At 40.0% G+C, this 23,243-nt stretch overlaps 1 protein-coding gene across 3 annotated transcripts in view; it reads right to left on the reverse strand.

Moving 5' to 3' along the window:
* The window catches only part of ARHGAP6 (Rho GTPase activating protein 6), a 402,522-nt gene that overhangs the window by 132,451 nt on the left and 246,828 nt on the right, over positions 1 to 23,243 (reverse strand). The window contains exon 1 of one of the 3 annotated variants that reach the window (XM_077296706.1): positions 9,486 to 9,876. The exons of the other annotated variants lie outside the window; for them this stretch is intronic. The gene's annotated coding sequence lies outside the window, so the exon portion shown is untranslated. Of the gene's footprint in view, positions 1 to 9,485; positions 9,877 to 23,243 lie in introns of those variants that run through there. 3 annotated transcript variants of the gene reach the window in all.

Raw genomic sequence — 23,243 nt, forward strand, 5'->3', positions numbered from 1 at the left:
TTCTGTCAAGCCATGGCCACCACGATCCCCGAAACCGGCGCCCTTAGACTTTTCCTTTTGGGGTTATGTGAAGCAACGTGTACAATGAACATATCAATGTCTAATTAATCACTTAAAACAGAGAATCACAGACGTTATTCACTCTGTTACACCAGAGGTCCTTACCCATATCTAGCAAGAACTTCACTATCACTTGGATGTGTGTAGGGCAACAAATGAAACCCACATCGAACTGCACCAAATAGGTATGAAACTGGGAGAGTTTTTCTTTTATTTGGAGCAGATTTCACATTTCTATCGTACTTTCTTGTTTTCCAGTGACTGGCCAAAAGTGCACCATGACTTTACGGACACACTGTATAGCACTGTGTCCTTACAATGGCTCATTTTGCCTTTCTACTCAGCAAATTATTTGCTTTACTTTTTAAAGGAAGTATCTTGTCCCTGCAGAAATCATCCCCCTCTTCAACTCTTGACCCAGCTTCTTCGCCCCTCCCCCCACCAGGGACTGAGGAGTCATACATGGAAAACTGTTTCTACATAGAGCTCAGAAGGAGTCAGCTAGTCAGCTTTTAAATGAGGTCATAGACCTGATGGAAAGAATAATTAGCTGGGTAGAAAGGAAAAATGAGCAATTGTAAGTACACAGTGCTTTAAAATATGATGATAGCAATATATTAAGAGGACACAAATGATGATGGCAGTACTTCTTTAATTATGTAGTGTACTCTGGAGTTGATCTCAAGTGTTGAATTTGTATATGGTAGCTGCTAACGGAAACTCTCAGATTGTGGTCCAAAGAGGTGTCACAGTAAGTCAACAAGGCCATCATTAGGCTAAAAAGAATAAATCCACCCTTCCAGAGAGACAGCATAAAGTTTAGAAGTGTCAAAATACACATCATGATACATTTTTCTACACCTTCAAAAGAAAACTGAAGACCAACCTCTTCAGACAAGTCAACAACCTGCAGTAACCCTCATTCCACGACCAGCTCTCCTCTCAAATACTTTATCCTCACCCATTCCTTGTAGACTGTGAGCCCTCATGGGCAGGGTCCTCTCTCCTCCAGTATCAGTCGGTGACTCGTTTTGTTCAAGATTACTGTACTTGTTTTTTATTATGTATACCCTTTCTCACATGTAAAACCACCTTGGTTCAAATGGCGCTATAATAATAAAAATAAATAATTCTTAAAATTAAAGTGTTAAAACAGCCGCAACACATGCAGGGATCGCCTACCAAACAAGCAACCCCTGCATGTATTGCAGCTGTCGAACAGCCGTGAGACATCCAGCCGCAGAGACTCGAACATACTATTCGAGAACACCGAAGTCACTCAGTTAGCACCCGAGCATGGTCAGATAACACCTTATCCAAGCACGTTCGCTTACCACCATTAGCCATCTACTTTTCTTTCATTTCATAAGGTTCCGTTTTCAACTTACTGGAACAGTTACAAATGGAAGAAAATGGATGGCTATTTAGTGGATCCATTTTGCATAGAAGTGAATGTTAAAAAACTGGATAGAGTTGAAATCAGTTTTTTTGCTGCTGGATCAGTTCTCATGGATCAAAAGTAAATATAGAATCACTGCACTCAATGGAAAAATGTGCTTTCAAGTGAATAAATTTTATTAACGGTGGTGGGTGGAGCGACAATTTTGACGTTTCGGCCGGACCTCGGCCTTTATCACATAGTCGAGAGATTGGTGGCGCAGTAGTCCTGCAGGCGTAACGGCGTGCTAGTGCAGTATATGCGTACTGCGAGGAATAGGAGCAGCAAGCCAGGGAAGCGTTGTCCTGCCTATGTCAGCTGTGTGGGATTGGTGGCGCAGTGGTCCTGCTGCACCACCGCGCCTCTGCTCCGCAGGACCACTGCGCCACCAATCCCACACAGCTGACATAGGCAGGACAACGCTTCCCTGGCTTGCTGCTCCTATTCCTCGCAGTACGCATATACTGCACTAGCACGCCGTTACGCCTGCAGGACTACTGCGCCACCAATCTCTCGACTATGTGATAAAGGCCGAGGTCCGGCCGAAACGTCAAAATTGTCGCTCCACCCACCACCGTTAATAAAATTTATTCACTTGAAAGCACATTTTTCCATTGAGTGCAGTGATTCTATATTTACTTTGGACTGTACGGAACCTTTGGTTCCTTTTCACTGGCACCTTCTCTCTACGTGGTCGAGTGCTAACCATCTATACTAGAATAGTTCTCATGGATCATTACTGGACATGTGAACACAGCCTTATATGCCTCATCATTTACAAATCTGAATTGCAGATCCTGTGTTATCTCAGGTATCTATTGATTACATACACGTCCGTGCTGAATATACCCCTTAATCATACTGCTACATGAAGGATGGGAGTACATTATTCCTGTATTTAGCAATAAGCGCTATCAGTAATTTTTTGCCATATAATACTTTTCAAACTCTCTTAAATGTAGATTACTAAAAGTTTCAAATTATCAAAAAGATAATTTACTCCCAGTGGCACAAGTTTTATTAGCAATGCTAGACATGCTGTAGATTGTATTAGTCTTGTGGTTGCGAGATGTGTGTGGTCCTAACAATTCTACAGCCATGAGATCATAGCACCATAATTGTAAAACTGAGCGCTGCATAAAAGATGGCCAGAGCTTTCTTCCCGTAATGTCAATAGTAAACTCTTTAGTCGGAGAGATCAGCCCCGGTGTTCCCGAGGTGGGTTGTTCTTTGATGATTATTTAATTGGTATTGTAAACCAATGAGTTCAACATAAGTGCAATGTACACCATGCAGTACAGATACTTCTACGCATTAAAAATGTTCTTTGAAAAGAAACACTGTCTTTTACTAGAGCCAAGAGTCATCAATCAATCCTATGCTTACACCTAACTTTACCCTTGTAGAAAGACTTTGTTCTATTTTTTTTTTGTAATTGTTCCGGGACATGTTACACTGTGTTTTTACACAATTTACAGATACGGTAAATTTTTTCTTAAAAAAAAAATTCTTTAAGGCGTACTATTAGCAATTTGTAAATGAAAGGGAATGTACTTTGTACTCAATTTTAGTTTTAACAATTACATTATAAAATGTAAACTATTTTCTTCTTGTATGGAAAGTGCAGTAAAATGTGCATGTCTTACGACAGCTGCAATCAAAAAGAGTTAAAGGGAATCTGTTAGCAGGTTATGCTGAAAACAGCATAATGTAGAGAAAAGGCCCCCGATTACAGTGATGTATTACTTTGTTTACAAGGTGATGCAGTTGTGGTACAATCAGAGCTTTTAGATGTAGTATAAAAAGATGGATACCACCCACACCCCTGATTAGCAGCGTCCTGTGTACATTGTACATTGACAGTAAGCTTCTAATCAGTGCTAAGGGCATGGTTGGACTAGGTCTCAAGAGCTTACCTAGTCCAGCAGTGATAATCTCCTGCTGATAAAACACTTAAAACTTGAAACAACAGCACACAGGCTAATAAGTGACACATCGCTGAAATCTGTGTCTCAGCGACTACCTCATGTGCAGCCCTCGGATTACATAGCAAAAACCGGGTGAAATATTCCAATTAATAGTCAAAAAAACTAAAACGCTTCCAGCAAGAGATAGAGCACAGTTCTTCCACCAAAGAGTGACAAGGGAGCTGCATGCAGGACCTTATCTGTTCACAGAGAATTACTACTATTGCCTTTTCTTGATCCTTAACAGACTTGTCAACTTTCATTAGGTCCCTGTCCTCTGAAGATAATGAAATGACTCTCGTTTCTGTCCAGGACTGCAAAAATCCAAATTGTTAAAAGAAAAATATGTTTATAATAAAACCATATATAAATAATATGTAATTTATATTAATTGCTTGCCTTTTAAAAACCTTTTATGCTTTGTTGAAATTTCTTCACTATATACATACACAACCAATCAATCAGTATAACCTAATAGAGTGTAAATGTCACGTAATAGACTCAAAAACTGCAAATCTGAAACATTGTGGCTATCCAGAAATTAATAAAGATAAGAAAAGAAAAAAAAAATGTGTACACTTGGAATAATCTGAATTATTAAAAAAAAAATATCTAGAAGGTACTTGAAAAGTTCTCTGTGGCCTCCCCTCTAACACTCTTGCACTAATCCAATCTACCCTAAACTCTGCTGCCCGACGAATCCACCCATCCCCCCGCTATTCCCCGGCCTCTCCCCTCTGCCAATCCATTCACTGGCTCCCCATTGCCCAGAGGCTCGAGTTCAAAACCCTAACCATGCCATACAAAGCCATCCACAACCTGTCTCCTCCATACATCTGTGACCTCGTCTCCCAGTACTTACTGCCCTCATCTCCTCTTCCCACAAAAGATTTCTCCGATTTCTACTCTGGAACTCTCTACCCCAACATATTAGATGCTCGTCTACTGTGTAAACATTCAAAATGAACCTGAAGACCTACCTCTTCCGACAACCCTGCAACCTGCGGTATCCCTCATTCCACTGTACTACTGCACAACCTGATCTCCCATCACTTACTGTATCGCCACCCAACCCTTGAAGACTGTGAGCCCTTGTGGGCAGGGTCCTCTGTCATCCTCCGTTGACTTGTATTGTTCACAGCTCACAATAGTCGTGGAAAACCTCTATTTCAGCAGCAAGACAGGGAAAATCTACAGCCCCCCAAAGTAGTTGTTGGATACTGGACAGTTGTGATTATTAGCACCCAATTGATGCTCATAAAAGTTATATAAAGTGTTCACAAGAGTATTACGGCAAAGAGACACTGTTCTTTGGCAATGTCTACATGCCCAAGAGACAAAAGTTATACTCCTAGTCCGATTTGAAAATATGATTTTGTAGTTATTTTCTTTCCTTTTTTTATCAAAAAACTTTGCTTAATTGCACTAGATTATTTAATTTTGATATTGCACACGTCCACATGCAAATTATAGAATCTCGATACACTAAGACAAAACCCTATACAGTCACAAAATAATTAGCAAAAGTTGCAATTATTATTTTACATAACTTAAAGCGTGCCTCACATTGAATTTTTTAATTCAAACTATTCTTCTGATTCTAGTTCATTTTCTTATGTGCCCCTCCATTCCAAGGGTTTGACCCCAGAAATAAAGATGCACATTTTTCCTTCAACTAACTGGGCAAATATGACATAACTTTTCTCTGGGTGCGGCCGTGTATTGATTGGCCAGCATCAGATGAGAAAAAGCAAAACAGCCAGTTTTTTGGTATGTACCCAGTTGGCTGAAGGAAACATTTGAATATTTATTTATGGGGCTCACAATGGAGGGACACTAAGAAAAAATAAAAATCGTTCCAGAATCAGTGGAACAGTGGCAATGGGAGGAAGCCCTCAGTTAAAATTTAATACATTTAATAAAAGGTCCTTTTTCACAAATGATAGCCTATCTGTAGCATAGAAGATCAATATATGATCAGTGAGTCTGACATGCCAAATGATTGAAAATAAGCTTCAGTGCTTGGCAGCAACCACTAACCAATGTACAGGGCTTCTCCTTTGACCTTGCTTATTTGCAGCTTTTGCTGATATCAGTTGACCGGTGGGGGCGCCAGGTATTGGATACCCACCAAACATATTGACCTATACTATGGATAGGTAGTCAACAAGATTCTGGAAACCCCCACCTCAGCACCACAACTTAAAAGAACATGACCAGTTTTCCAAAAATATAATAGGAAACACTACACTGTCCACATGGTTATGTTGATAGGGACCTATCCAAACAGACTCAACATTATAATTGATGTAAATACCCTCCTATAAATGCTAAATTGAATGTGGTGAATAGAGATACATATACTGTTTAATATCAGTAATATCTTTAGATCACTGTGTTTTGCTTCAGTTTAATGTGAAATAATGTTTTGACATTAATTAACAGGAAAAGACTAACTTTAATCCACCGTGATTCACTGCTGTTACGCAACAACATATGAAACATTCCAGCCGGGTGAGTTCTCCTCATTGGCATTGTACATCATTGATTTCTTTCAGGAGATTCTGTCATCTTCAAGAGCAACTTATCCATTGGGAAATGGAAGGATCTGACAGAAATCATCTAACTTACCCCCCCACGGTGTACCGGTCCACTGAAATCTGCACAACAAGGTCTATTATCTATGGGTGGCTTTACGGAGTTATAACAGACCAGTAGCCTTCTAATGTCTAGTTTGCAAAGTAACAATCTGCAAATGATCAGTATAATAAAGGGGCACTGTTAGGGTATCTACATTTTTTGGCTTTCCAGGAAATTTGTACATTCTATCTCTTTCATCAGTTAAAACTTAGTCTTCTACTAAATCTGGTGTTGAGAGATTAGAGCCAGGAAAAAGACATATATATAGATTTTACAAGAGTGTATGAACAAAGGCTTTAATGGAAATAATACCTTAGCCTTACATTGACGAAATTGGAAAAAAGTAATGGTATAGTGCAGTAAGGAAAGATCAGTTAGGGAGCGAAGATGGAGGGAAAGTTTAGTAGGTGAAAGGGTGTATTCTGAAATGAAGTGAGGGATGGAAAGAAGAGATGGATCAAGCGAAAAGACAGAGCATAGGAAAGAATAGCAGTACACAAGGAAAGGGTAGGGAAATGGAGAAGTGGGAAGTATGTACGATGGATTGGGAGGGAAAGAAGGGAGAATAAACCGGACTGTAGCAAATGAAAGGGAAAACAGAGGAGAACAGAGTAACGGTGAAACAATGTAACCGATGGGTTGGAATGGCATAATATACAGTACATACACGTAGACAGAATAAGATTTATTCCCTGAGTCACCATTAGAAAATGGACATCACAACAACTAATAATTGCACCCTGTCTACGACCACCTCCAGCTACCTTGTTATTGTGTGTGTGACTTTGGCACAGCCATTACTATTTGTTCTGCCTCTCGCATATTAAAAACATCAATTATAACTAATGGTAAAGGAACATAGTTTGTGCCCTATGATGTCATTTTAGCCCTGCCTACAGTTTACAAAAATAAAAGCTATATTTGGGAGGGGATATCACTTTACAACACAAATTACTTTTGATACATTTTTTGCTTAGGTTCTAAGGAACCGAAAGGAGAAAAGGAAAGACAAATACTTCTTCAATCATAATTCAAAAACTGTGCTGAACTGCCCTGTGTGAATCCGATCGAACAAGATGTACAACTTACTAAAGGAAAATAAAAGTTAAAAAAAAAAACAAATAAATGAAATGCAGGAATAGAGAAGTGTTAAATATATTCCTAATGTAGCAATACACATGAACCTAATATAGATGAATGTTTATTCTGCACAGTCTCATCGGGTGTGACCATCACAAGAACTGAGAATTTCCCACAATAAAGAAACTTGTCTGTTCTGTTGATCAGAGATAGAGGACCCTTTGGGAACCGTGGCGTCCATGATACATTCCTAAAGACTGCAGTAGAGTGCGGCAAGGATTTCAGTATAGGGTAAAATGATCTAGGATTCCTAAGACATACTGCAGAGGATTTCAATTGAGATGCATGTGCTTTGCAGATCTGTGTATACAGCTGCCAAGTCCGACCCCCACCCCACCTCAGCATGATCCCCTAAAACATCAGTACAGAACAAGACATGCAGTTCATGTATAGAAAAAATGAGATACCTCATCAAATACAGAGATAGAAAACAGGCAAACTATTTCGCTCATATCGATGAATAACACAAAGAGACCTAATCATTCCTTAAGTGACAGCACCTACAAAGAACTGTGAGGTTAATTTCACTTAGAAAAAGCCAAAAAATATGGATTGGTCTTTGTAAAAGTAACATTATTCAAAGGCACTGTAGAACATAATTCCGAATAGCTGACCGACAATGCCAGGCTCTTGCGATATCAGATATCAAACACTTGTTTTCCTAAATGTAGCCTTATACTAGGATTCCCAGGACTATAGAAATTTTGCTCCGGATAACAAGTTGTCATAGCTGTAAGGGGAGAGAAGTGAGGAACGTTTCATGCACAGCCCGTACCAGTGAGCTCAGCAAACTGTTTACCAGACCGCTAGTCTCCAGTGCATTTAATTATAATACTTGAAAGCAGGGTAAATTACGCCATGCACTTTAATTACACTGACTTCCTGAATGCTACACTTATATTCCATCAATGCCCTTCAGATGCACTGGTAAACCTATGCCGGCGATTTTATACAGTTTCATGGAGAATATTAGACCGTGTCGCCAGCACTATTGATAAGGGTCTGTCTAAAACCCAACTGCAATATGTTTTCATTACCTTCTCTCATGACGTGTTTAAAAACCTATAAAAAGTTATATTTACTAAGAAAAGCTCGGAAAAGCAGAAATAATCTGCTGAACCAGCACAAAATTATCTATCTATGGATGCTTGTAGGGAGTGGCAAACAAAGCTGATGACCGGATGTCCAGAGACTGGACCTCCCAATGCCAAATCAACTTATTCTTCACTCTCTTAGACCACCAGGGTATATATGATACCCAATCTACTCCCTCAAATTTAGGGTATTCCCTGAGAAATTAGGATCATCCTTCATTTACTACTGACCCTTTTCCAGCCTTAAATCATGGTGGAAAGTTTCTGAAACAAGCAAGAAATGTACAGTTAATAATTTAACTATTCTTGCCTAACAGGAATAATGGAATTACGGGATGAGAAAAGCTGCCTAAAAATGGAGAGCAGGGTGAGGAGTCTACTTATTGCTCAGAACCAGATTTTCTGCAAAAATTTCCAAATATTTATATCTATACCTAACTCTCCATCTAAATGCAAAAAAGCATATAAAAAAGGTGAACAAACTTCTAATTTTCCATAAGTGCAAAAAAAGCAACGTTTCAGTTCCAAAGAGCCTTTGTTAACTTGATAAAGGCTCTTTGGAGCCAAAATGGCAAATTAGAAGTTTGTTCACCTTTTTTATATTCCTACAGTGTACTGCCGGCTTTTTTTTGCATTTAGGTGGAGAGACAGGTATAGATAGAGAGAAGTTTTTGCAGACAATGGGGTTCTGAGCAATAACTAGGCTCCTCACCCTGCTCTCTTTTTGCATTTATATTATTAGGTTACTGGGCTGTAATATGCAGGCTGGCACCTAACAACTATATTTTGTCTTTGCTTTTGCTTACTTTTCTTATGTTCTATCTATAGCTATCTATGTATCCATATCTTTCTATCTATACCTATCTACCCATCTATCTATATCTATCAATCTGTCCGTCCATCCATCCATTCACCAATCTATACATACAAACACACCATGCCACATTTGTCAAAGCTTTTCTTCAAAATATTAGACTCTAGCTATACAATTAGTCTTAAATCCCTCTCTAATTTGATAATTTAGGTGTGCTCGCAGCGTACGGCTCCCATTGTGATAATAGTTCAGACTAATCTCGGCAAAACATTGTGCAATAAAAGCCAGTATATCAAGCAAGAATCAAAAAGGTAGAAAAATGATTCTCTTACCCATCAACTAAACATGTTTGCTTCTTTCCACTGAAAGGCTGTCGCACATAGTAAGGGATTTATCTCAAATGGTAAAACCACATACACATGTGAAGTCTTCATTCCCAATATGCCACATGTGAGGAGGAATAAATCCCATCTGGAGTCATAAATCCCAGGATACGGTCTTGTTTTCTTTCGGGGAGGCAAGATTCACTACTAGGAAAGTTTTAGATCTGCGGATGACTTTAGCTTCCTCCGTTCAGTTATCCTTATTGGAACCAGAAGATTGAAACTTTTCCTAATGGATTCTTCCTCTACTCCATTAAAATAAACACTGACCTTTGAAGCACTAAAATGAGGATTTTAAGGAAAAACTGAGGAAATTAGAGAGACTCCCGTACATGGGACTCTACGCCTCTTAGCCGGACTGGAACTGTACAAACTTTCCTTATTAGGAATAGACTAAAGAATGTTGGAAGGCTCAGGGTTCTTCCCTTTTATTTTCAGCATTTAATGTTTCTTTTACCTTTAACTAGTTCTACCCAGAAATGCTGTTTCATAAATGAACAAATGATTCCTAGATAAACAATGTGATCGAAACATGGTGTATAGCAGAGGGAGTTGTCAGTAACCAAAGAAAAGTCTCAAAATCTCTAATTAAGATCCCCATATCAGGGAAGAAAGAAATCCCTTAAGTAGAGGAAGACGTTTGCTGCTCTGAGACTGCCTTGTACTGACAATTGAGGACTAACAGTATCCTGCAAGTGGTTAAAATACGCTGGACTGAGCACTACAAAGAAAGGAAGAGGGTTTCTTCATGAGAAAAGTTTTCACGTAGATTGTGAGCTCCATTGGGGACAAGGACTGATACGAATGGTCATTATCTCTGTCCATTGCTGGGGGGATATGTTGGCAGCATCTCAATAAGGAGAAATAATATTTTTTTGATTCCCAAGACAATTCCTAGAATTACAAGTCAAGCTGTGCAAACAGCCTCTTCGAAGACAAAGAGGGCTGGAACTCTAGAGCCACCTCTTGGAACAACAATCCTAAAAGTCAATAGTGAGCCTTTAACAAGCCTCGCCACATGACTTAGGATGACAAGTCAAACCAGAACTCCATTTGCAATACAAGCTGTGCACACCATTAGAAAGATATTTAGACCCAGTGAGGCTGGTGTACTTACTTTGAAACTCCATTTTAGAATGACTGTAATGCTTTATGAAAGGTAAAACTCAATTAGAGCTACTGCTTAGACATTATTAAATGGATCTCTCAGAATCCGAGTTAGGGTTGCTGCACATTCCTGGTATTACATTGAGAATTTTATCGGTTCAGCTAAAGACAGAGAGAAATCTCATGAGTGGAATTGTATCCAGTCTCCACCCACCCAGACTGACTGCTGCAGCTTGTACTGAGCAGTGTGAGATTTCAGCAGCAGAGAGTAGGGACATTGATCGTGATACTAGACACAATTCCACTCATGAAATTTCTCTCTGTCTTTAGCTGCACCCAGAAAATTCTCAATTTAATACCAGGAATGTGCAGCAATCCTGACTCCGATATTCAAAGTAAGTCTAAGAGATCCATTTAATAATGTCTTTTTTGGTGACAGATCCACTCTTAACCCCTCCAGTGCCATTTATACAACTAGTAGAACAGAAGTGATGAATCCAGACAAAAGAGCAGCCATATTCACCCAAGAAACAAAAATGTTTTAGTCTAATTTAGAACAGAAACTCTGTGCTGAATTATTTAATAATCTACAATTACAAGTGTTGGATTCCCATTTTCTGTGCAGCCTTAGTGATATGAAATAATTCTGGCTACATACAGCTGGCATTAGAGGGAGCTCGTTGCATATTCTGTTTCCACCAAATTAGAAATCAGAGAAGCATTTAAAAAACCCCTCTACATTCTGTATTCGCTCTGTGGAGTTTTTCACTGACAGCGGGCTTCCCTACTGGAGACACAATTATTCTTGTGCATACAAACCCAGAAGCACCTAAAACCTTTATCCCCCAAGCACAGGTATTGAAATTTGAGGAAGATATTGATGTAATTATAGATTGGGTTCTGACCTAGTTTTTTCAGCTTTTGGTAAAATCAGACTCAAAATTAAAAAAAAAAAAAAATACTTTTAATTTTTTTTGCTTTTTAAACTTTTAATAATTATTTTATGTCACAATCTTAATAGCCTAGCCATATCCGTAACCCTATCCATAACCCCATCCTTGAGGAGAGTGCAGCAATCAAGATAAATTTGTTATAGGTTACTGCTCTCTGCATAGGCAGTGACCAAAACCCACATTATAGTGAGCGTTGTGATGATAGCTTCTGCCTATGCAGAGCAGTAGATAATGACAAAGTTATCTTGTCTGCTGTGCTCTGCATAAGCAGCACTGGTCAGGCACTCATAGAACCACTCTCAGAAGTGGCACTTGCAGGCGCCAGTTATTTGACCTAGGTGCCATAGGCATGACATATGTATGCAGCGAAGTGAAGTAGGAGGAGTTTGCAACATTTAGCATCTCCCAAAATTTTGATGCCCAGAACAACTGCCCTTATTCTTCCTAACACACTATGCCACTGTGTGAATATAAATTGATCATGATTATATGTTGGATGAGCGATATCTGACATGTGACATTGCTTAAATAGAAATGCAAATGAAGAATTTAGAAAGATTATTCATATCATCGATAAATGCTTGACTATAGTCGCTAAGAAGTTGCTAATTATGCTTGTAACTGTGATCGCTAATACAAACGTCGCTCATGTAAGTGGGTGTTAATGACCAACTGGTGGCTTTAAAATCATTGCTGATATAATCTGATGGACTTTTACATTATTAGTGTATGTAGCCATTAAAGAGGACTCCGGAAGAATAACGCAATTCAGAGTGCAAAGACAAAACTTTGGGCATAATATTAAACACAGTAAATCAGAAATTACCACTGTGCCTTACTGAATGATTTCCAGCATGGAGACATACACAAGCAGTCTCGGACTGGCCCATCGGGTAACAGGGAAATCCCCGATGGGCCCCTGTGCAGATCTGGGCCCCCAACCCCACTGTATGAACAGTACTTGGCATAATTCAATTGATTCTGAACTGGAAAAGCAACATCTCATCATTCATAAATCAAACTATCCAGTTTATTATTATATAGAGATATAGGTACATTTGTGAAAGAGGGTAGTGTAATATTTGTATGCAGGTGGGCCTCCAAAGTCAGTGTTACAGGTGGGCCCTTCGCATCCCAGTCGGACACTGTACACAATTTATGGAAAGAGCTCACCAAATCTTGTTGCAGTGGTCTCCTTCGATCAGACATGCAGCTTGCAGCTGGTATAGATGACTACACAAAAAAGTGGAGGTCCAGGTCTGCCCCTCTTATGCATGTTCAGAGCTACTTTAATACCTAAGGCCCTAAGACTCCCACCCTTGCAAGGGCAGTCTACAGCTCACCCTCATGTGAAATGCCCTACGTAGCCCTACTTGTCTCACGACACGTTTCTCCTTCATGGGTCTTCAGGGGAAAAGATATGCACGCTACAGATAAACTAAATGGGCTTCTATGACCCGGTCCATTCACTGGCTGTGCATCAAATACTAATGGCACAGGGTTGCATAAAATCACATTCTTAAATACCTGTCTACAGGAAATGGGTCACAGGTCACCTGGTTACAATCATGTGGGGAGCGCGTATCTAATTAAGAATGGTTCTTCATGTGGCACACATGCGATCCCTCCATGCGGCGCTCCTGTGGAACGCATCTGCCATGTTTGTGAAGTCTCCTTAGCAAGGGAAGCTCTGCTCCAGCTATTAAGGTTTGCAGAAGAGGAGGCTCGTTCTTACATAGGCTGCCATCTGCTTTTATGACCACTGTCAGAACAAGCCTACCTAGATATAAGAACACCATTCTTGTTTGTTTCCTTGAGCCTTTAAAGGGAACCTGTCACCCCGTTTTTTCAAGATGAGATAAAAATAGCGTTAAATAGGGGCAGAGCTGTGCTTTACATTAGAGTATTTTTTGTGCCTTTATTCCCCACCTATGCTGCCGAAATACCTTTGTAAAATCGCCGTTTTGGGCTGTCACTCACGCTGGTCTGGTCATATGGGCGTGGTGACATAGCTGTTTCTCCCCCAGATCTTGCTCATCTTTCCGTTGGTGGCGTAGTGGTGTGCGCATGCCCAACAGGCGAATCCACTGCGCAGCTGAAGGAAAAGAGCGCGATCTGCGCTATTCAGCGGTTTATCGGTGGGCGCGGCCATCTTCCTGAGGCCGCGCGTGCGCGGATGGTAGTGCTCGGCTTCCCGGGGCTTCAGGAAAATGGCCGCGGGATGCCGCGCGTGCACAGATGGAGATAGCGGCGGCCATTTTCCTGAAGTCGAGTTCGCATACATACACCCTTTTGAAAGTATCGCAGCTTGCAAATGTTTTTTGTATCCAGGCAAGATTCTTTCAATTCTTGCTTGAAGGATTTTCATCCATTCTTTCTTGGAAAATTCTTACAGTTCTCTGAGATTCCTGGGTCGGCTTGCTTGCACTGCTATTTTGAGGTCCAGCCACAGATTTTCCATGATGTTCAGATCAGGGGACTGTGAGGGCCATTATAAAACCTTCAGTTTGCGCCTTTTGAGGCAATCTATTGTGGATGTTGATGTGTGTTTAGGATCATTATTAATTTTTAACTTCAGCATTTTTACAGATTGTGTTAGGTTTGCAACATAACCCCAAAGTATGATTGATCCACTCCCATTCTTAATGGTTGGCGAGATGTTCTTTTCTTGAAATCCTGTGCCCTTTTATCTCCACACATACCTTTGAGTGTGGCCAAAGAGTTCTATTTTAACCTCATCGGTTCACAGGACTCGTTTTAAAAATGCATAAGTCTTGTTTGGATGTTCTTTTGCATACTTCTGATGCTGATTTTCATGGTGAGGATGCAGGACAGGTTTTCTTCTGATGACTCTTCCATGAAGGCCATATTTGTGCAGAAGTCTCTCAGAGTCTGCTAAATCTTTCTGAAGGTCTTTTGCAGTCAAGTGGGGGCTCTAATTTGCCTATGAAATTTTGCTTGGTAATCCCGACCTTATCTTGACCTCTACAGTTCCTTTTAACTGCCATTTTTTAATAACATTTTGAACTAAGGAAAGGACAACTTGAAAACGCTTTGCTATCTTCTTATAGCCTTTTCCTGCTTTGTGGGCCTCCACCATTTTCATTTTCAGAGTGCTAGACAGCTGCGTATTAGAACCCATGGCTGTTGCTGTTTTTGTTTTTTGCACAAGGTTAGAGTAGGCTGGGTTTTTATAAAGCTGGGAAATTTGCATCACCTGGCCTTTCCTAAGGATGATGGTAAACAAGCCATAACCCTATCAGGCTAATAAAGGTCTGAAACCTTGGTCAAAGTTATCTGAACACACATCTCCAAGGGTGCCCAAACCTTTGCATCAGCCCATTTTCCTTTCTGTAATTTTTAAAATGTTAAAAATTTCAATATACTTTTTTTTGCCTAATACAAAATAAAGGTTTAATCCTTAACTTTAGGCCTAGTAGAGATAGTTTAATCTCCAACTTGCTTAACTGTTCACAATAACAGTCATTTGAACAAGGGTGCCCAAACTTTTACATGTCACTGTACTATATGCCAGTCAATTGATACAGCATATCATTGTCAATATCTAAAACGTAGTCCCATTTTCCTGGCTGTGGGCTATAAATTCCAAACAATAAGCATAGCTAACAAGTTTTATTGCATTTTATGATTAACTTAATCTAACTTAGCAGCTAGCTGGGAACATTTGCTGTCGATATTTGTTCTGCACGGTCAGTGTAGCAAAGTATGGCTTGTTAATTAGAAAAGGGAGGGGTTCTTGGAGATGTATACAACATTTCAAGAATGTGAACAGTAAATGGAAAAGTTATTTAAATGTTCAAAATCAGGGAGAAACCTATAATACATATTGGAGCCAGAACTCTGTTCATATAATTTATTAATGGGCAGGGTAATAATAATAATAATCTTTATTTTTATATAGCGCTAACATATTCCGCAGCGCTTTACAGGTTGCACACATTATCATCACTGTCCCCGATGGGGCTCACAATCTAAATTCCCTATCAGTATGTCTTTGGAATGTGGGAGGAAACCAGAGTGCCCGGAGGAAACCCACGCAAACACGGAGAGAACATACAAACTCTTTGCAGATGTTGTCCTTAGTGGGGCTTGAACCCAGGACTCCAGCGCTCACTCAAAAGCCTGCTTGAGCAAGATGTGCCAAACTCATTAAAGAGAACAAGTCATCAACATATCACCAACTGTTTAAATCAGGCTTTATGCCATGTGCATTTTTATTGTGGATTTTTTTTTTTTTACATATTTTACATATTTTGAATCTACATGTACTTTAGCTGCAACAAGATTCAGAGTCTATATATTGTATTGAACCATCTAGTAAGAGTGTGCAAAAGTCATTGTGAAGGAAGTGGGAGCTGTGAAGTTATCTGCGGTGAGTAGATCCTGTGTTATCAGTTGTGTGTAAATGTAATAACTGTCATAATACTGCCTGTAATGACAGTGAGACTTCTGTAAAGATTTCTTTAAAGAACAGGAAGTTGGCTTAGATGACAGTGAAGATTCCTAATTTTAAGGTATCATTATATTCAACTTTCTATGACCTGCATGCCCATATAGATAGCTTAGGCTACTTTCACATTAGCGTCGTGCACTGCACGTCGCAATGCGACGTTGCGGCGCCCCGACGCATAATGTGGAAGCGCCGCACAACGGGGGCAGCGGATGCTGTTTTTCAACGCATTCGCTGCCCCATTGTGAGGTGCGGGGAGGCGGGGGTGGAGTTCTGGCCGCGCATGCGCGGTCGGAAATGCTGCAGACGACGCACCAAATAACCTTACATGCAACTTTTTTTGGTGGCGACGGTCCGACGCAACCGTCGCACGATGGTTGCAACGTGTGGCACTGCGTCGCACTGCGTCGCTAATAAAAGTCTATGGAGAAAAAACGCATCCTGCAAGCACTTTTGCAGGATGCGTTTTTTCTGCAAAGTGACGCATAGCGACGTACAGTGCACGACGCTAGTGTGAAAGAGGCCTTAGGAGGGTTGATCCTACTAACAGATTCCCTTTAAACAATAGGTAATGTTAGGATGATACACCGCCTAATCATTTTGGTGAAACTTTAGACTGCCCACATAGCAAGTAATACATAATGGGCAGCACGTTGGCACAGTGGTTAGCACTGCAGCCTTGCCTACCAAAGACAACATCTGCCAGGAGTTTGTATGTTCTCCCCGTGTTTGCGTGGGTTTCCTCCGGGTTCTCCAGTTTCCTCCCACACTCCAAAGACATACTGATAGTCCCAATGGGGACAGTGATGATGTCTGTAAAGATGTAAATTAATGGCGCCATAAAAGCAAAATATAATAAATGAATAACGCATGACATGCCCCTCTGATAAACCACACCCAATCTTAAAGAAACTGGAATATAAAATGGTGAAAGTTTTACAATTTTGGTACATCCGCTCATTGAACAAAAATGTGAGACTTCTTTCTAGACACCAATCTTCTCAAATCAAATGGAACAGCAGTATTGTATTAGTAACCTGCACACTGATACAATGATCTGATTTAAGATACTTAGCAGGAATCGGTCACCAGGTTTTTGATATTTAATCCAAGAGCAGCATGACAGACGCAAAGGAAGAAAAAACTCCTGGAGCAGATGCTCATGTAGCATCAAAAACCAATGAGATACATGAAAAAATGTGGCACTCAAAAGAATGAATTTTTTTTATATTTTAATTGTAGTCCAAAAGCAAGAACAAAATGGTAGATGTTTTGGTCTCAAATGACCTTCATTAGTAGAAAGGATGTTCCAGATCCAAATAGGTCACAGAAGAAGGCAGCATTCTGAACGCGCTATCCACCGCTTGTTCTAACGGCGTACACTACAACAGGCGGTGGATACCACGTTCAGCACGCTGCCTTCTTCTGTGGCCTATTTGGATCTGGAACATTCTTTCTACTGATGAAGGTCATTTGAGACTGAAACGTCTACTATTTTGTACTTGTTTTTGGACTGCAATTAAAATGAAAAAATTTCATTGTTTTGATTGCCAAGTTTTTTTGATCTAGAAGCAAAGACACCGATGTCAGCGATGTATTACTGGTCTGCTTGGTGTAGTTTTTATAAAATCACTGCTTACTCTGCTGCAGATCTACCATTTCTTTAAAATGCTGAGCTCTTTAAAACCTCAACCACACCACTGTTTGGCAGCTTTCTGTGTACACTTACATAAAGAGTGAGCTGCCAATCAGTGTTGGGGCGGCGATACACCGAGTGAAAGGACTAAATGGCACCAAGACAACTAGTCCTCTACTGATAATCTAATGCTGGTCAAATAATGAATTTATTGATGAATTTATTGAAACTACAATTAGCAGGTCAGCAAGTGACATCACTCGAATCAGGATCCCTGTCCCTACATCATGTTGCTCTCAGATTAAATAGTAAAAACCTGCTAACAGATTCCATCTAAGGCTAGGGTTACACATCCACTTTGGCTGCTGGGTGCCACTGCTATATAGCAGTGCTATACCAGTGAATATGGTCATTGTTATGGTCACTACCGTAACAAGCAAAGTGCAAAAAATACAGCTTGTTCTAAATTTTGTGTGACTTGATTGAGGAAGTGTACATTTTGGAAAATGGTTCCATTCAATTGTATACTGCTGTGATGTAGGAATGGATACAAGCAAACAACAGTCACGCGATGGCTGTCATGGCCAAAGGTGCCGTGTAGCCTGAGCCGAAATAGGGTTTTTTTTAACAATTAAAAAGGACAGTCTGCTTATTTAAAGAAACAGCAACACTCTTGTCCATTGAATGTGTGTGGTATTGCACCTTAATTCTATTTACTTGAATAGAGCTGAGCTGAAAAAACACACACAATCTAATGACAAGAGTAAGGCTATTTTTTAGAAAATAAACAGACCCTTTTTCTCATCCTAGACCACCTTTTTAAAATGTCATAACACATGATGAAAATACAGCATAAGATTAAGAATGGGAAGATGTTAGCCATAAGTAGAAGCTATACTGCATGTGAACATTTTCAGGAAAGGTCTGTAACATCTCTGCTTTAATTACAATGGTACAAGTCAGCTGCCAAATAGTAGCGTAGCGCTCCTATCTGCTTCTGTAGCGCTTCCCGTCCGCTTCCTTTAAAAGCCATTGCAAACAAATAACAAGGGAATAAAGGCAATGGCTATTTTCATTTGGAAGACTCATTCTTCAGGGATTTTAAATCATTAATTCAACGGTGGGATTAGCACTTTTTGGGATTAAAACAGGAGCACATTTCAGTAAAGCCAAGAAGGTTTATACTGATAGAAGCAATTGAACATGACATAAGAACTAGTTATGAGTATTCTCGTTACTCGGGTTTTTCCGAGCACGCTCGGGTGGTCTCCGAGTATTTCGGCGTGCTCGGAGATTAAGTTTGTCGACGCAGCTGCATGATTTGCGGCGGCTAGACAGCCTGAATACATGTGGGGGATGCTTAACAAACAGGCAATCCCCACATGTATTCAAGCTGTCTAGGAGCCGGAAATAATGCAGCTGCGTTGACAAACTAAATCTCCGAGCACACCAAAATACTCAGGGACCACCCGAGCATGCTCGGAGAAACCTGAGTAACAAGCATACTCACGCATCACTAATAAGAACTTGTCCACATCACAATGAAATCCAATTCACCTGACCTTTTCTATCCCTGATGATTTCTGTATTTTCTATTGATAACTCAGCTGGGTATTTTTTTTGTATTTTTTATCAATTTCAAATATTTTATAAAACTTGAAAGGAAATATTCACAACAGACCCCATCCACAACATTGTCCCAAGCCCTTAGAGGTGATAACCAGAAATGAGAAGTCTAAAATATAGTACCTTATAGTGCACCATGCAATAATGATGCAAGAAATGAGTGCCACCCAGTGCCATATTGTTTTACGTAGATCTTATATGTGTAATATAATGGCCGTGGCTCCTCATGTTCTCCTAAGTCTTGTCGTCCCTTTGTTTCTGACTGACAATAAAGAGATACTCCCCTGAATGTCATGCCAATTGTGGATGGTATTATACGGTTGCGCAGAACAAATGAGCATGTGATATCGGTTCCACACTATCCCCATTGGATGGTGCTAATTAGATAAAAGGTTCCAGTCCAATGCAGGTGGTAAGGTCAGAACCTTAAATCTCATAAAAAAAACTTAAAAAATTCTATTTTTATTAGATATACTCTATTTTAAAGTATATTTAATAAAAATCTACATTTTTATGTTTTTTTTATGGGATTTGATACTTTATGACCTTGGGCGTACAGTGGAAAAAAATAAGTATTTGATACACTGTCGATTTTGCAAGTTGTCCCACGTACCAAGAATAGAGAGGTCTGTAATTTTTAATGTAGGTACATTTCAACTGTGACAGACTGAATCTTAAAAAACAAAACAAAAAAAAAAACAAACAAAATCACATTGTGTGATTTTTACATAATTTAATTTGCATTTTATTGCACAAAATAAGTATTTGATGCAATAGAAAAACAGAACTCAATATTTGGTACAGAAAACTTTGTTTCCAATTACAGAGGTTAAACTTTTACTGTAGTTCTTGACCTAGTTTGCACACACACACTGCAGCAGGGATTTTGGCCCACTCCTCTAAACAGATCTTCTCCAGATCTTTCAGGCTTCGGGGCTGTCATTGGGCAACATTGAGATTCAGCTCATTCCAAAGAATTTCTATTGGGTTCAGGTCTGGAGACTGGCTAGGCCACTCCAGGACCTTGAAATGCATCTTAGGAAGCCACTGCTTAGTTATCCTGGCTGTGTATTTTGGGTCATTGTCATGATGGAAGACCCAACCACGACCCATCTTCCATACGCTTACTGAAGTAAAGAGGTTGTTGGACAAAATCTTGCGATACATGACCCCATCCATCCTCCCTTCAATAAGGTGCTGTCATCCTGTCCCCTTTGCAGAAAAGCACCCCCAAAGTATGAGGTTTCACCCATTATGCTTCATGGTTGGGACGGTGTTCTTTAGATTGTACACATCCTTCCTCTTCCTCCGAACACTGCAAGTGGAGTTGATACCAAAAAGTTCTATTTTGATCTCATCTGACCACATGACCTTCTCCCGTGCATCCTCTGGATAATCCAAATGGTCATTGGCAAACTTCAAAAGGGCCTGCACATGTTATAAAGAACTGTCTAGATCGAAACGCGTTGTTTAAATCTCTTTTTCTAACATGTTGGCATAAAATCCTTGAATGGGATGGATGCAAACTATGAAGTTTTAAATGGATCAATAAAGACTATTAATTTTAAGGAGCTAGAACACCTTTTCTTCTATTTTCCTGCTGAGGATTATGCTGGCGCTATAGAAATAAAATTATTCATATTATAAAGTCCATTTTACAGTTCGGGGGGGGGGGGGGGGGGGGGAGAGAGAGATTTTCCAGCTCCAAAGTTCGGATCCCCATTGATTTCTATGGGCTTTGGGTTCAGGTTCAGTTCTGGCAACAGAACTGGATTTTGTACTAATGTTCGGGCGAACCTAACAAACCCAAACTTCTACGGGTCTGCTCGTCCCTAGTCACGAGAGCAGCAAGCAAGAAGCCCCCTAGCTTGCTTGGTCTAAGGCAAGGTCTAATATCCTTTAGGAGTTAATATTGAACCATTAATTCTCACTGGTTATTAGACACAAATGTGCCTGTCGCATAGAAAGGACCGCAGCATGCGGACCCCTGGAACACCCTACTACAATGCAGAGTATAATGTCAGATAATAATGCAGTACTTTGCTCTGCCCTCAAAAGGGCAGACAAAGTACGCCTGCGCCGGAGCCGCGGCAAGAAGAGGACGTCATCTGATGAAGATAGGAGGCGCTGGACCCGGACCGCCACACCCATCGGACCCGGACCAGCAGCGGGACTGCCCCTGGGTTAGTATAATATAACCTTTATTTCTCATCTTTCAGGTTACATCGGGGGCTTATCTACAGCATTACAGAATGCTGTAGATAAGCCCCCGATGCCGGTGGCCGCAGCTCATATACGATTTTGGGGGTGACAGACTCCCTTTAAATACAACGTAAATAGAATAAAAGAGGCCATTTATTTAACTTCTTTGAATATTAAAAAATACACTTTTGTGTGTGGCACTTACCATCTATATTTCATCTGAATTGCAAACTAGATGACATGTTGTATTCAGACAATGTTAACCCCTTCACCCCCAAGGGTGGTTTGCACGTTAATGACCGGGCCAATTTTTACAATTCTGACCACTGTCCCTTTATGAGGCTATAACTCTGGAACGCTTTGACGGATCTTGGCGATTCTGACATTGTTTTCTCGTGACGTATTGTACTTCATGTTAAAGGTAAAATTTATCCGATATAACTTGCGTTTATTTGTGAAAAAAATGGAAATTTGGCGAAAATTTTGAAAATTTTGCAATTTTCCAACTTTGAATTTTTGTGCCCTTAAATCACAGACATATGTCACGCAAAATACTTAATAAGTAACATTTCCCACATGTCTACTTTACATCAGTACAATTTTGGAACCAAAATTTTTTTTTGTGACGGAGTTATAAGGGTTAAAAGTTGACCAGCAATTTCTCATTTTTACAACACCATTTTTTTTTAGGGACCACATCTCATTTGAAGTCATTTTGAGGGGTCTATATGATAGAAAATACTCAAGTGTGACACCATTCTAAAAACTGCACCCCTCAAGGTGCTCAAAACCACATTCAAGAAGTTTATTAACCCTTCAGGTGTTTCACAGGAATTTTTGGAATGTTTAAATAAAAATGAACATTTAACTTTTTTTCACACAAAATTTATTTCAGCTCCAATTTGTTTTATTTTACCAAGGGTAACAGGAGAAAATGGACCCCCAAAGTTGTTGTACAATTTGTCCTGAGTACGATGATACCCCATATGTGGGTGTAAACCATTGTTTAGGCGCATGGCAGAGCTTGGAAGGGAAGGAGCGCCATTTGACTTTTCAATGCAAAATTGACTGGAATTGAGATGGGACGCCATGTTGCGTTTGGAGAGCCCCTGATGTGCCTAAACATTGAAACTCCTTACAAGTGACACCATTTTGGAAAGTAGACCCCCTAAGGAACTTATCTAGATGTGTGGTGAGCACTTTGACCCACCAAGTGCTTCACAGAAGTTTATAATGCAGAGCCGTAAAAATAAAAAATCATATTTTTTCACAAAAATGATCTTTTCGCCCCCAATTTTTTATTTTCCCAAGGGTAAGAGAAGAAATTGGACCCCAAAAAATGTTGTGCAATTTGTCCTGAGTACGCTGATACCCCATATGTGGGTGTAAACCATTGTTTGGGCGCATGGCAGAGCTTGGAAGGGAAGGAGCGCCATTTGACTTTTCAATGCAAAATTGACTGGAATTGAGATGGGACGCCATGTTGCGTTTGGAGAGCCCCTGATGTGCCTAAACATTGAAACTCCCTACAAGTGACACCATTTTGGAAAGTAGACCCCCTAAGGAACTTATCTAGATGTGTGGTGAGCACTTTGACCCACCAAGTGCTTCACAGAAGTTTATAATGCAGAGCCGTAAAAATAAAAAATCATATTTTTTCACAAAAATGATCTTTTTGCCCCCAATTTTTTATTTTCCCAAGGGTAAGAGAA

The sequence above is a fragment of the Ranitomeya variabilis genome, chromosome 3, assembly GCF_051348905.1.
Source record: "Ranitomeya variabilis isolate aRanVar5 chromosome 3, aRanVar5.hap1, whole genome shotgun sequence".
NCBI classification, from domain to species: domain Eukaryota; kingdom Metazoa; phylum Chordata; class Amphibia; order Anura; family Dendrobatidae; genus Ranitomeya; species Ranitomeya variabilis.